Source organism: Ascaphus truei, chromosome 1 (genome assembly GCF_040206685.1).
Source record: "Ascaphus truei isolate aAscTru1 chromosome 1, aAscTru1.hap1, whole genome shotgun sequence".
Taxonomy (NCBI): domain Eukaryota; kingdom Metazoa; phylum Chordata; class Amphibia; order Anura; family Ascaphidae; genus Ascaphus; species Ascaphus truei.
Genome location: NC_134483.1, coordinates 278668320 through 278683189, shown reverse-complemented (window position 1 = coordinate 278683189; position 14870 = coordinate 278668320).

Below are 14870 nucleotides of genomic sequence, written 5' to 3'. Positions count from 1 at the left end.
CCAAACCTGCTGAGGTTGGGGGAAAGAGGAGCCAGAGGGGGTTGCCGTGGTTTGGGTTCCACGCAAAGATCCGGAGAGCTAGGGTTGAAAGGTTGACAAGGCTCTCCGGTCTGCAATACTCCCTCAATGAAGGTACGTGAGTCGGGGTGGATGGCATCTTTAATCTCCCGGATCAAACGATGAGGGATGCGGGCAGTACGCAGACCCATATGGGGCGCGAGCACCTCTGCCCTAACCCAGTCTCGCCGCTCAAAGTCCAGGAGATTCCCAACTCTGGTCACCTGCGCCAGGATTAGCCGGCGGCAAATAGAGGGTGAATCCAACATCTGAGCCCCCACTGCCGGATTATACAGCAGGGGCTCGGCGAGGAAATTAACCCCCACCGCCTGTTCCTTCCTGGTCGCGGAGACCAGTTTCCAGGCCTTAAGTAAGTCCCGGTAGTATGCCGGCAGCACCGAGAGGTCTCTACCTAAACCCTCGGGCCTGATGATAAACAGTTGCCGGTCATACCTCATATTGCGCAGCTGGCGAAAGAAACTGGTCGCCAGCTGGCACCACTGTGGAGACGGATCAGCGAATAAGTTTCTGCAGGTATTGGAGGCGGAAAGTGTGTAACTGGGAGCGGACACACACCACTCCCTGTCCACCCCCTCCAAGGGGAGACACGCAACTCCCGCAGAGACCCAATGCTTCCCCATCCAGAGAAAATCCATCAACTTCCTCTGGATCTTGTTGATAAATTCGGGGGTTGGACCCATGGCTATCAGCTGGTGCCATATCTGACTGGCCACCAGCTGGTTAATCACCAGGGTTCTTCCCCTGAGGGAAAGCATTCTCGACAGATACACCCATGACCCCAGATGAGCAATGACCCGTTCTCAAGATCACTGAAGATTTCCGGGGCCGGGTTATCCGCAGCAGACAGGTAAACTCCCAGATACTTGAGAGTATCGCTCTCCCATGAGACATTCCGAAACGCGGGGTGCAAGGAGTCCACCTGTAAGGGACCCACCAGAATGCCGGAGCACTTGGACCAGTTGATCCGAGCAGAAGAGGCCGCGGTGTAGACCTCTTGTCTTGTGCCCGCTCTAGATCATCTAGGTCCTGGGCTACGAGGAGCACGTCATCGGCATAAGCCGACAGGACTACCCGCATGTCAGGCTCCCGCAGCACCAGCATGGTGAGCCTCCTCCTCAGTAGGCAGAGGAAGGGCTCTATGGCCAGTGCGTACAGTTGCCCAGAGAGGTGGCACCCTTGACGTACTCCCCGACCAAACACAAAAGGTGCCGATAGGGACCAGTTGATCTTCACCAGACACTCTGCAGAGGGGTATAGCATCTGGAGAAAGCACACAAATTGTGGGCCGAAGCCAAACGCCTGCAGGGTCTGCATAAGGTAACGGTGATCCACTCTGTCAAACGCCTTCTCTTGATCCAGGGACAGGAAGGCGAGTGATAGACCAGTCCTCTGTGCGTAGTGCATCAGGTCCCGGACCAGAAAGATGTTGTCATGAATACTCCTGCCCGGGACAGTATAGGACTGGTCGGGGTGAATCACCTCTGCCAGCACGGACTTGAGCCTCAGCGAAAGCGCTTTGGCTACGATCTTATAGTCCATGCTGAGCAGTGAGACCGGTCGCCAGTTAGAGATCTGGCGGAGATCTCCCCTCTTCGGCAGCAGAGACAGTATTGCCCGCCGACACAAAAGGGGCATCTCACCGGTCTCCAGGGCTTCCACTAAGACCTTGGTGGAATCAGGTCCCAGCATCTCCCAGAAAAACCGGAAGAACTCCACAGTCAGCCCGTCTAGCCCCGGCGTTTTTCCGTGGGACATGAGATTGAGGGCTTCAGAGAGTTCGGCCAGAGTCAATGGTAACTCAAGCCGCTCCCTTCCATCCTCACCGACCATGGGAAGCCCCTCCGATAAGACCCTGCATTTATCTGGCTGGATGGACTCCGGAGAGAAAAGATTTACATAGAATCTCCGGGTTCTGTCCCGGATGCTCTCTGGGTCAGTCAGAGGGGTACCATCCTCTGCCAACAATCAGGTGATATGCCTACGGTTTCCCCTCTTTTTCTCCAGTGCGTAGAAGAGGCGTGACCCGTGATCCATCTCCCGAAGGAAGTGGATGCAGGATCGCACATTCACCCCCCGAGCTCTCCGATCTTCCAAGTCCCGGAGAGCGCACTTCCTCTCCACGTAAATACTCTGCAGGTATTGGTCTCCTGCCACAGACAGCCGCTTCTCAAGATCGAGCACCTCCTCCCTGAGGGCCTCGATCTCAGCATTGCGCTGCCCGCTGGCACCTGTGGTGTACTCCTGACATACGAGGTGCAGATGAACCTTGCCCACGTCCCACCACTGCTCTAACGTGGCAAAGTCTGACCTGCAACCTCTCAAGGCCATCCAAAAGTCTCGGACCGACATCGCAAACCCCTTGTCCTCCAACAACGTATTGTTGAAGTGCCAATATGCGGCCGAGGGTGCTGCAGGTAGCAGCGTCACCGTCACGGACGCACAATTGTGGTCCGAAAATGGCGCCAGCCTAATGGCACTGGACTGGGCTCTTGACAGGCTGTGGCTGGAAATACACAACCTGTCGATTCGGGACCAGGACATCCGTTCACCCCTAAACACCCTAACATGGGTGAACTCAGTGGATGCCTCAGGATGTTGTTCTCGCCAGACGTCTACCAAGAAGTAGTGGGTGATGACCTCCCGCAAGGCCGATGCAGAACACGGGTGTGGCTCCGGACCATTCTGGTCTTTCCGAGCCTCGAGGGTACAGTTAAAATCACCCCCGAGCACCACGTATTCGTCCGCGTCGACTGTCTCCAGGTATTCAGACATTCTGACGAAGAACTGCATTCTCAGGGGTCCGGTGGCAGGAGCATACACGTTCATGAAATTAAACGTGTAGTCCTCATGCCGGACCCTGAGATGCAACAGGCGACTTGGAACAACAGCTTTGGCAAGCAGCAGCTCTGGTTGAAAGGACTCAGAGAACAGGGTCACCACCCTACTAGATGACGAAGTGAGGTGGCTGAAAAAGACCTTGCCTCGCCCCTTCAAATGCCAGCTGGCTTCAGCCTCTGGAGTGGTATGGGTTTCCTGCAGGAAGTTCACAGAATACTTTCCCTTCTGTAAAAAGGAGAGTACCTGGAACCTGCGAAACTCGTCCTTACAGCCATTCACGTTAAGCGTACCGATGCTCAAAGCCATTGGTAGTCAAGAGTTTTGCTTTCCACAGGCGCTCAGGGTGCTACACCCCGAGAAGCCTTTATGTGGTCTCGCATCAATTTATGAAATTTCAGGACACGAAGATGGATAGGACAAGAGATTTTCGCCTTATGGTTAGCCCTGATGTATACTAAGAGAGAGTGGAGAATGACTGAGGCATCCTTCCACCTTCCAAGGGCCAACTGCACTTTCGTTGTTCCGTGTTTGCAGAGGGTATCCTCCAGGAAACCATCTAGCTCCTGGGCAGGGATAATGGGGGTCAAAGAGTCCACCGCATCCGCGGTGCCAGAGGACTCCTCACTGAGCCCCAACTCCCCGAGCTCCTCTTGACTGAAAAACTGAAGACCCCCGCCCTTCCCTGTGGGGTCCTTTCTCAGCCTTAGAGTGGGTCCCCTCCTCGGTTTTTCCACGAGGGGGTCCACTATATCCTCCACATCCAACCCTGAGGTGGGATGTTCAGGGGTAGCTGGTGGCGGTATGGCAGAGGTAGCGGTCTCCCTAGTGTCCTCGGGGGGCCAACGAGGCACACAGTGCCCTCCTGGTCTCCTCTACCACCATGCGAACAAACGGGATGCCACGGGCATTCGCATTAATTGTGGGAGGGCACTTTTTAGCAAGTACCTCATAGGGAGGGTCCAGCCCAGCAGTCGCCTCCAACAAAGTGCCCGACCAAAACTCCTCACCAGGAGAGCTCACATCTGGCATCTCCCAGATGCAAAAGGAAGTGCTCGCTAAAACACCCTCACCCACACCTGCCTCCCCCGCTCCACCCTCCAAACCCCCAACCACGGGGGTCAACCCTAGCCCATCCCCTTCTTCCGGTGACACAAACCGGGGCTCAGCCTCAGTTGTGCCACCCGAAGGCGGCACAGCCGGAGGGGGATCCTGGCCGACCTCCGAGTCCCCGAAGACAACTGCGTCCGGCGCGGCAGATTCATCGAAACACAGGTCCCCGGGGGATGTTCTCCAACTGGGAGGGGTGTTGGACTTTTCCCCAACGTTTATATCTAGGGGCAAGGCCTTATGTTGTTGTTCACTTTGGCCTTCCACCCCAGAGACGTCGGGTACCTCCTCCTGCATTCCCTCTAGATCTTCGAGGGTGGGGGGTTATAAAATTATGAGATCCGGCTCACACTGGCTAATCCTAACCAGTGGGCCGGATGGAGCCACCTTGTGTGGAACTGATGTTTCAGTCCACTTCAGAGACATCAAGGGTGAACGTAATATGGTTCACCCTCCTCGACCTCCTCAATCACCCTCTTGTTTTTTGTTTTAAAAGGCTTCTTCCTGGGGGGTGATTCCCCAGGAGAGGGTGCCTCTACCTCCATATCAGGAGCTTCCTCCAGCTCCCCCGCACCCTGCACGGTGCTTACGTTGGGGGTAAGGTGTTCTTGGGGTGGGAAAGCGACAACAGAGGGTGACTGTTGTGGGGTGACTTTTTCTTCTCCCTCTTTTTGTGGGGGAGAGGTTCAGATGTCACTGTTTGAGTTGGGGCAGTGACATCTTCTGCGGTCCCAAGGGGGGCCTGGGCCCTCAAGGGCTTTTCCTTCTCCCTCTTTCTTTGGGGGAGAGGTGTAGACGTCACTGTCCGAGATGGGGCAGCGACATCTCCTGCGGTCCCATGGGGGGCATGGGCTCCACCGCGGTGGGCGCAGTGGCACAGGGTGTTTCCTCCCAGGGGGAGACAGCAATAACAGAGGGTGGCCGCTCCATGGCAACCCCCTCTCCTTCCCTCCGCTCTCCAGGGAGAGGTGCAGAAGTCCCTGTTCCAGATGAGACAGCGACATCTCTTGTGGTCCCAGGGGGGACCTGGGCCCTCGAGGGCCCCGCTGTGGTAGGTACAGCGGTACCGGGTGTCTTGGAAGAGGGAGGGGCAGGTGCAGGAGTTGGGATAAGTCCTCTGTTCCCTTTGGGGCAACTCCTGCAAGTATGCCCCAGCTCCTTGCACAAATAGCACCTTACACCCTCCGTGCCATAGTACACGGTGTATGTTATGCCCTCGTAGGGCACCCCAAAAGAACCCTCCACAGATTCTGTGCTCCCCGGCAGCAGCACTTGTACCTGCCGCCTAAAAGAGAGCATGTGCCTCAGCGCTCTATCCCTGCAGCCCAGCGAAATTGTTTTTATGGGAGATTTAATATCTCCCAGGGCTTGCAGGCGTGGGCGCATGAGGCTGTCTGGGATGAAGGGGGGCACATTGGACAGGATGATTTTTGTGCCTAACCCCTCCATGGGTTCTATGGGGATGTAGGTCCCCCCTACACTGATGCCTTTCTGCACAAGGGTGTGGGTGGCAGCCAATGTACGGAGGAAGAAAATGCCCCTCCCATACATCTTGCTGGCCGCCACCACAGCAGAGGGACCCACAACATCTGCCACAGCCCTCACATAGATATCCATGTTAAGGCCAGGTGACATTGGGCACCTCACACCAAGCTTCCTGCTCACATCGGGCGTGGCCCCAGCGTTGTTGTTGCTGGGGTCAACGCCTGCAGCTGCCACCTGTGCCCATTTTGGAACTGGGACTGCAGGGGTTAAACTGACAACAGGAGCCGGGGGAGGTGTGGCCAGGGCACTGGATGTACCAGGCCTCGGGCTGTGGTTATTGATCCTAGGGGCCCCAGTTTTTGGAGTCCGATGTCCAGGTGTGGCCCCCGTTGCTGCACTAGTCCTATTCCCCCCAGGCATGATAAAATAAGCCTCTAAATAAGGGGAGGAAATAGTGCTTAGGGAGAGAGATGCAGAGAGGAAAACTGTCCCTTTAAGAACCAATTAACTATCTCTGCACAGGGAGGGGAAGAAAAACAGCTTTTTAAAAACCTGCTGTAATCTTCTCTTTCTCCCCTTATTATTTAACTCTCTCTCTTACAAGAAACCACACCACAATATTGAAGGTTTTAAAGTAAGACACAGAGCTCCCAAAAATGCAAATGACAAAAATAAATCAGGCTTAAAAATAAGGTGAAAATTGAAGAAAATAAACAACCAGGGGTAGGTGAGATGAGAGGGGTTGAGACTGCAGTTTCCAGCCAGCCACAGTGTAGCTTTGCTGGGTTAAACCACTGCAGCCTCTGGGTGAAAAAAAAACAATGTTTTTTAAACCTGAATATACACCCAAAAACCTCTGCAAAACTCACAGTATACTCCAAGTATACTCTCCCACAGATCCACAGCAAAATATACCAAATAAAGAAAGAATAAAGCTGATTCCTTACCAAATGCCTGGGAGCTCTTCACCCATGCTTCTGAGTGAGAAGCTGGAGATAGGTCAGGGGAAGAAGAGGAGGAGACAGCAGGGGCAGTCTGGGAAATGGCCTGTACGGCTTGGGAGGCGGAGACAGGGGAAAGCAGATAAGATGCGTCTGTGCCCGCGCCCCCTGTAAGCTGGGGGTGTACGCGCACAGTTTGCAACACTGACACGGCCTGCACGGAGCAGGGGAAGACCGCAGGAGGAGGACGGAGCCAAGAGGAGGGGAACGCACGCGAGGCCTGTGCCCGCGCGATGGCCAGCAAGGGCAGGGAGGAGCATGCACGCGCGTCCTCCGTGGGCTGAGGGCACACACGTACCTGACGTGTCACCAGGCGCACGGAACGCTGCGCCGTGGGCACCACGCGAGGAGGAGGCAACGGGATGGATGGCACCACGGGAGAAGGTAACGGAGCTAACGTGGGGGAGATTGAGCGGGGAGGATCAAGGCGAGGGTTAAGTTGACGCATGGGTATGCGGGACCTGCGGGGGATGCGCTGTGGTAAGGGGAGAGAGGTAGAAGGTGAAGGAGAGGAGTGAGAAGGGATAGGAAGGGTGACAGGAGATGGGAGAGAGGGACAAGGAGAGGAAGGAATCTCCTGAGTCGTCACAGTATCCCCCCCTTGAGGATCAATCTCCGAGTGATCCAACCATGGTTTAAGGGGGAATTTCTGGTGAAACTGGGAAAGCAACCTTGGGGCGTGGACGTGATGTGCCGGTACCCAGGAACGTTCCTCAGGACCATCGCCCTTCCAATGTACCAAAAACTGAAGTTTTCTTTTTGAAATATGAGAGTCGATAAGGGACTGTATTTCATACTCCTGTTGACCCATGGTGGACACTGGATTAGGTTTCCGCGAGGGATCCTGGAAGTGAGGGCTGGACACAAACTTTTTGAAGAGGGACACATGAAAGACCGAAAAGACTTTCATAGAGGGGGGAAGCTCGAGGCAATAGGCCACATGGTTGACCTTCTCCATGATCTTAAAAGGTCCCAAGAATCTAAGGGACAGTTTGGGTGAAGGAGACTTGAGCCTAATGTTCTTAGATGAGAGCCAGACTAGATCACCGGGTTTGAAAGAAGTTCCTCTCTGATGGTGGCGATCAGCCTTGGTCTTTTGCTTGGCTACCGTCGATCGTAAGGACTTGAGAATCTTCTTCCAGGATTCTTGCAAGTTGGTGATATGAGAGTCGGCTGCAGGAACTCCAGAAGGAGAAGGTGAGGGATGGAGGCAACTGGGGTGAAAGCCACAGTTGATAAAAAAAGGAGACTCCTGAGTGGACTCGTTCTTTAAGGAGTTGTTGGCGAATTCGGCCCATGGTAGAAGATCCACCCAGTTATCTTGTGAGTTGGAAATGAAGCATCTCAGATACTGTTCGAGAGTTTGGTTCATTCTTTCAGTTTGGCCGTGGGTTTGTGGTTGATATCCTGAGGAGAACAAGAGGGAGATACCCAATCTTTGAGAGAAAGCTTGCCTGAATTTCGAGATGAACTGAAATCCCCGGTCTGAGATGATAGAAATAGGAACTCCGTGCAGCCTGAAGATTTCCTTGGAGAATACATCCGCCAATGTAGCCGAGTTGGGAAGACCCTTGAGGGGCACGAAATGAGCCTGCTTAGAAAATCTATCAACTATAACCAAGATAGTGTTCATCCCTTTGGACACTGGCAATTCAACGATAAAGTCCATTGAAATGTGTTTCCATGGTTGTTCCGGGATGGGAAGGGGTAGCAGTAGTCCAGACGGTTTATGATGGAGAGTTTTACTCTGGGCACAAACCGGACAGGCAGACGTAAAATTGAGGATATCCTGATTCATCTTGGGCCACCAGAAAGTCCGTTTAATGAGATCAGCTGTCCTCTTGAAGCCTGGATGACCAACTGCTCTGGAGGAATGACCCCAAAGTAAGATTTTATGGCGGAAACGTGGGGCCGCGTAGAAACGTCCTTTTGGTACCCTGAACCTGCTGGGGACATGTGCTTGTGCCTTGTGGATTTCGTCCAATATATCGAAGTTGTTAGCCGAGATTATGCACTTGGCCGGGAGAATAGGTTAAGAGATTTCTTTAGCCTCGGTCTCCGAGGCAAACTGATGAGAAAGGGCATCCGCTTTAACATTTTTGGTACCAAGGATATAAGAGATGGTGTAGTTGAAGCGGGAAAAGAAGAGTGACCAGCGAGCCTGGCGGGAGCCCAAGCGGCGAGCACCCTCAATATATAACAGGTTTTTGTGGTCCGTGAGAATGGCGATTGGTTCCTTGGAACCCTCTAAAAGATGTCTCCATTCCTGGAGAGCCAACTTAATGGCCAAAAGTTCACGTTTACGACATCATAATTCTTTTCTGCTGCTGAAAATTTTCGTGAAAAAACCCCACAAGGATGGATTTTCTCTTGGGGAGAAGTTCTCTGGGACAGGACTGCGCCAGCTCCTACGTCTGAGGCGTCAACCTCCAAAGTAAAGGGGAGGGAGGAGTCTGGATGACGCAAGATGGGAGCAGACACAAACACCTTCTTGAGAGTCTCAAAAGCTGTGATGGCGTCTGGTGACCAGGATGTGACGTCGGCGCCCTTTTTGGTGAAGGCGGTGATGGGGAGAGCAATGGAAGAATTTTTTTTGATAAACTTCCTGTAATAATTAGCGAAGACCAGGAAACGTTGCACCGCTTTGAGCGAATTAGGGAGTGGCCAATCGAGGACCGCCTTCAGTTTCTCTGGATCCATGGAGAAACCTTGGCTGGAGATGATATAGCCAAGGAAGGCCGTGGATGCCTGGTGAAACAAACATTTTTCCATCTTGGCGTAAAGGCGGTTAGAACGCAGCCTGGAGAGCACACGTTTGGTATGTTGAATATGTTCCTCCAGATTTAAAAAAAAATAAGGATGTCGTCTAGATAGACAATGACAAAGGTTCCCAAAACGTCACAGAAGATGTCGTTCGTAAATTCCTGAAACACGGCTGGGGCGTTACACAACCCAAAGAGCATAACAAGGTATTCATAGTGTCCAGAACGTGTGTTAAATGCAGTTTTCCACTCGTCTCCCTCCCTTATGTGAATGAGATTATAGGCACCCCTTAAATCCAGTTTTGAAAAAATAGAAGCCCCTTGGAGACGATCGAACAGTTCAGAAATGAGCGGGAGCGGATATCTGTTTTTCACCTTGATCTTATTGAGTCCGCGGAAATCTATACAAGGCCTTAGGGATCCATCCTTCTTCTTCACAAAAAAAAACCCTGCACCAGCAGGAGAGTTGGAATTATGGATGAAGCCTTTTTCCAGATTTTCTTGAATATAAGTAGTCATGGCCTCGGTCTCCAGGATGGAGAGTGGGTAAGACTTAGACTTCGGCAGAACAGTCCCAGGGATGAGGTCGACCGGGCAGTCGTACGGGCGATGAGGAGGAAGGACCTCTGCTTGTACCTTGTTGAATACGTCCAAGTAGTCATGGTACATGACAGGCAGAGATGAGCGATCGGCAGGTACGGAGTCCAGTCCAGCAAGCACAACCACAGAAGAATCCGCTGGCGTGGTATCTGCGGACGAGGGCCACTGGATGGGCCGGGTAACGGACCAATCAATGTGCGGATTGTGAAGTTGAAGCCAAGGCAATCCTAATATAATTTGTACTGAAGGGGACTGGAAAACATCAAAGACAATTACCTCCATATGACCATCAGCCAAGGTCAAGGTAAGAGGAATAGACTCCCAGATGATGAAAGCCGGCTGGAGTGGTCGTCCGTCGATGGCCTCAAGGCCAATTGGGCTCTTCCTTCTGACCATGGGGATTTGTTTCTCCACTGCAAACTGCTGGTCCAGGAAATTACCGCCCGATCCGGAATCTATGAACGCTTCGACCTTTACGACAAGGTTGGGACCCTCCAGTGTGGCTGGTAGCATCAGCTTCTTTGGGAGAGCTTTGGAAGGAGAGGGGTTAGGAGAGACAGTACCCAGTAGAAGCCCCTCTACCTTTACTGGGTGTGCCCGTTTCCCGGCTTCAAGGGACAATTCTGGAGACGATGTTCCGAGGAAGCACAGTAGAAACACAGCCGGTTCTGGCACCGCCGCTCTCTCTCGGTTGCCTGGAGTTGTTGACTGACAACCTGCATAGATTCCGAGGCCTCCAGGGCCAGGAGAGGAGTAGCGACTGACCTGTGAGAAAAAACAGAGGAAGAAGAACGGGAACACTGCCTCTCGTGTCGTCGCTCTTGCGTGCGCTGATCCATGCGTACGCTTAGGGTGCTGAGTTCCTCCAGGGACCTAGGCCGGGCGTGAGTGGCCAGATCATCTTTCAATGTATCTGAGAGTCCGTGCCAGTATGCAGCTGCGAGCGCCTCATCATTCCATTGGACTTCAGCGGCCAGCGTACGGAACGCTATGGCGTATTTGGCAGCTGAATTTCGACCCTGTGAAACATGGAAGAGGGAGAAGGCAGCTGTCTCGTGCCGTGCAGGGGTATCAAACACAAGTTGGAATTCACGTCTGAATAAAGTTTAATCTTGCGTTATTTCGCTACCACGTTCCCATAGAGGAGAGGCCCAGGCAAGGGCGTCTCCAGTGAGTAGGGCTTAAATGTACGCAATCTTAGCACGGCCAATAGGAAACAGGGAGGGAGACATCTCAAACTGCACCTCACACTGGTTTAGAAAACCGCGGCAGTTGACGGAGTTCCCATCATAACGATTTGGAGAGGGAATCCGGGGCCCAGGGCCGGTGTAGGTATTGGCCATGGCTGGCGCAGAAGCCATGGAACCCTCCTGACGGGTGAAGGTGGCTAATTGCTGGGACACCGTGGACAGCTGTTCGCTAGCAAAGCGTAAGGCCTCAATGGTAATACTTGTACCCACCTCAGGGGGGTCTGCGTTTGTTGGGCTCTGCATAATGTCACGCCTGTATGCCCGCAGACCAAGCTAGACCCCAGTACTGAGGGGGAACGGTATGATACCACACACCCACAGCAGTGGGAGCAAGCCCGGAGTGTGGTATAGCGTTGCTGGGCCTGTTGGAAGAGTTGTTAGAGTATACTTGCAACGCTTGGGAGTGTCCGTGAGAATAGTCGTGTCCGTTAGCTAATGTCCAGGGATCCAGAGGGTAGAGTCGTTAGGGGGGCAAGCCAGGTCCGTGGAAGCCAGAGGTCAGCAAAGTCGTACGTGTAGCAGAGTTCAAGGGATACCAGAGAACAGAGTAGTCCAGGATCAGCAGGGGTTAAAGCCAGGGGAATCCAAAGTAACACAGGAACAGGTAATAGCAGGAGCACAGAGAGAGCACAGCATAGGTCAGGTACACACAGGGAAACAGGAACTATGCAGAGCGAGAAAGAGGTGGACAGACAGGGATTATGAAGGAAGGTGCACTAATGACAGAGAGGGGAGGAGTAGAGAGAGAAGTGGGAGAAGCTGGAGATAGGTCAGGGGAAGAAGAGGAGGAGACAGCAGGGGCAGTCTGGGAAATGGCCTGTACGGCTTGGGATGTGGAGATAGGGGAAAGCAGATAAGAAGCATCTGTGCGCGCGCCCCCTGTAAGCTGGGGGTGCGCGCGCACAGTTTGCAACACTAACGCGGCCCGCATGGAGCAGGGGAAGACCGCAAGAGGAGGACGGAGCCAAGAGGAGGGGAACGAACGCGAGGCCTGTGCCCGTGCGATGGCCAGCAAGGGCAGGGATGAGCATGCACGCGCGTCCTCCGTGGGCTGAGGGAACGCACATACTGGACGTGTCACCAGGGGCGCGGAGCGCCACGCCGCGGGCACCACGCGAGGAGGAGGCAACGGGATGGCACCACGGGAGAAGGTAACGGAGCTACCGCGGGTGAGATGGAGCGGGGAGGATCAAGGCGAGGGTTAAGGGGACACGTGGGTATGCGGGACCTGCAGGGGACGCGCTGTGGTAAGGGGAGAGAGGTAGAAGGTGAAGAAGAGGAGTGAGAAGGGATAGGAAGGGTGACAGGAGATGGGAGAGAGGGACAAGGAGAGGAAGGAATCTCCTGAGTCGTCACACATATACAGCAGCTTGGATATCCCCAAAAATATCATAAAGAAGAGTAAAAACCCGTGTAATCATATAGATAAAGGTATCAATACCTCACTTAACATGAAAAACACAATGGAAAAAATGTTAAAAACAAACCACAACTGAATAAATATACAAAAACTATAAACATAATCTTATATCCTAATAAATATTGAGAATAATAGGGAACATAATTGGTTGATAAAGATATATATATATATATATATATATATATATATATATATATGTGAAAGCAACAAAAGGAAAGCAACCTTCTAAAAAGCACACGGACATAGATTAAAGTATAACAAAATAAATTTTATTAAAGTGGGTAAAACAGGGGATAAAGTTAAAAGGTGAGGGGGGCTCAACACTACCTAGACAATGTGGACCTGGAGGCAAGGGTTTAAAGATAGATCCAGAGCAAGACATGCACAGGACACAGGAGGCTCTTTCTGAGCACACCTTTATGATAATCAACCTACACTGGAATCTTGTGACCACATAAAAAATCACCATATAAGCTGTACAAATGTTGCATGATGTGGATACACAAGTTATAATAGTAACAAGGTGAAAAATACGTCACCACTCAGTGTATGGATCTCACAGGCAGAAAGGTAGGTCAAAACTCCATGTCAGGTGAAAAAAGGTAGGGCCCCTCCTCAGCAAGACTCCCACTCTATATATAAAGAATTAATCCAACAGATGTATCAACTATTAACTGCATAAACATCAATAATATATATATAAATATCTCTCCATATATCAGACATAGGGGTAAAAAAAACTCAAAAGAAATACCGTACTGAGATCAATTCTTAATGTTATATGATTAAAACATACTCAGTATAATTACCTGAATGTATAATATACTATAAACTTAGTGAAAATGTATCATAGCAACATGACTAAAGCCTATAATTACCTAGAGATGTACACCATTGTACAGATAGTATATAAATGGTGACAGTAATGAATAAACAAACAATCAGCACATGTCATCAAGAAATAGGAGAAGATTCTGATATAATCAGCGAGGGATGAACACCATTGTCACTGAGACAAAAAGTGCTTCAGTTCCCAATCGGGAACAATAGATATACTGTATTATATACTGTAGTTATATAAATATACCGAAATAACTATAAAATGAGATAGATGTACACCAAGCATGTCAAACTCAAAGGCTAACACGGGCCAAATAAACAAGGTTTAAGTTTAGGTGGGCCGCAAAAAAACAAAAACTTCAATTTTCATAGAAATGTACAGTATTAAAAAAAAAGAACGATAAAATTAATGTTTTCTTCCTGACACTTGGCATCTCTGATTCTCTCACTCTCTCTGAACTCACTCTCTCTGGACTCACTCTCTCTGACTCTCCCTCTCTCTGACACTCTGACTCTCCCTGACACTCTCACTCTCCCTGACACTCTCACTCTCCCTGACACTCTCCCTGACACTGACACTCTCCCTCTCCCTGACACTCTCACTATCCCTCTCCCTGACACTCTCACTCTCCCTGACACTCTCCCTCTCCCTGACACTCTCCCTCTCCCTGACACTCTCCCTGACACTGACACTCTCCCTCTACCTGACACTCACACTCTCCCTGACACTGACACTCTCCTGACACTCTCACTCTCCCCAACACTCTCACTCTCCCTGACACTCTCCCTGACACTGACACTCTCCCTGACACTCTCACTCTCCCCGACACTCTCACTCTCCCCGACACTCTCACTCTCCCTGACACTCTCCCTGACACTGACACTCTTCCTGACACTGACACTCTCCCTGACACTGACACTCTCCCTCTCCCTGACACTCTCCCTCTCCCTGACACTCTCTCCCTCTTGACTCTCTCTCTCTGTCCCACTCTCACTCTCCCTGACACTCTCCCTGACACTGACACTCTCCCTGAAACTCTCACTCTCCCCGACACTCTCACTCTCCCCGACACTCTCACTCTCCCTGACACTCTCCCTGACACTGACACTCTTCCTGACACTGACACTCTCCCTGACACTGACACTCTCCCTCTCCCTGACACTCTCACTCTGCCTGACACTCTCTCCCTCTTGACTCTCTCTCTCTGTCCCACTCTCCCTCTCCCTGACTCTCCCTCTCTGTTCCACTCTCCCTCTCTGTCCCACTCTCCCTCTCTGTCCCACTCTCGAGACACACACTCACACAGAGACACACACTCACACAGACACACACACTCACACAGAGACACACACTCACACAGAGACACACACTCACACAGGGACACACACTCACACAGAGACTCACTCTCTCTGACTCTCCCTCTCCCTGACACTCTCACTCTCCCTGACACTCTCCCTGACACTGACACTCTCACTCTCCCTCTCCCTG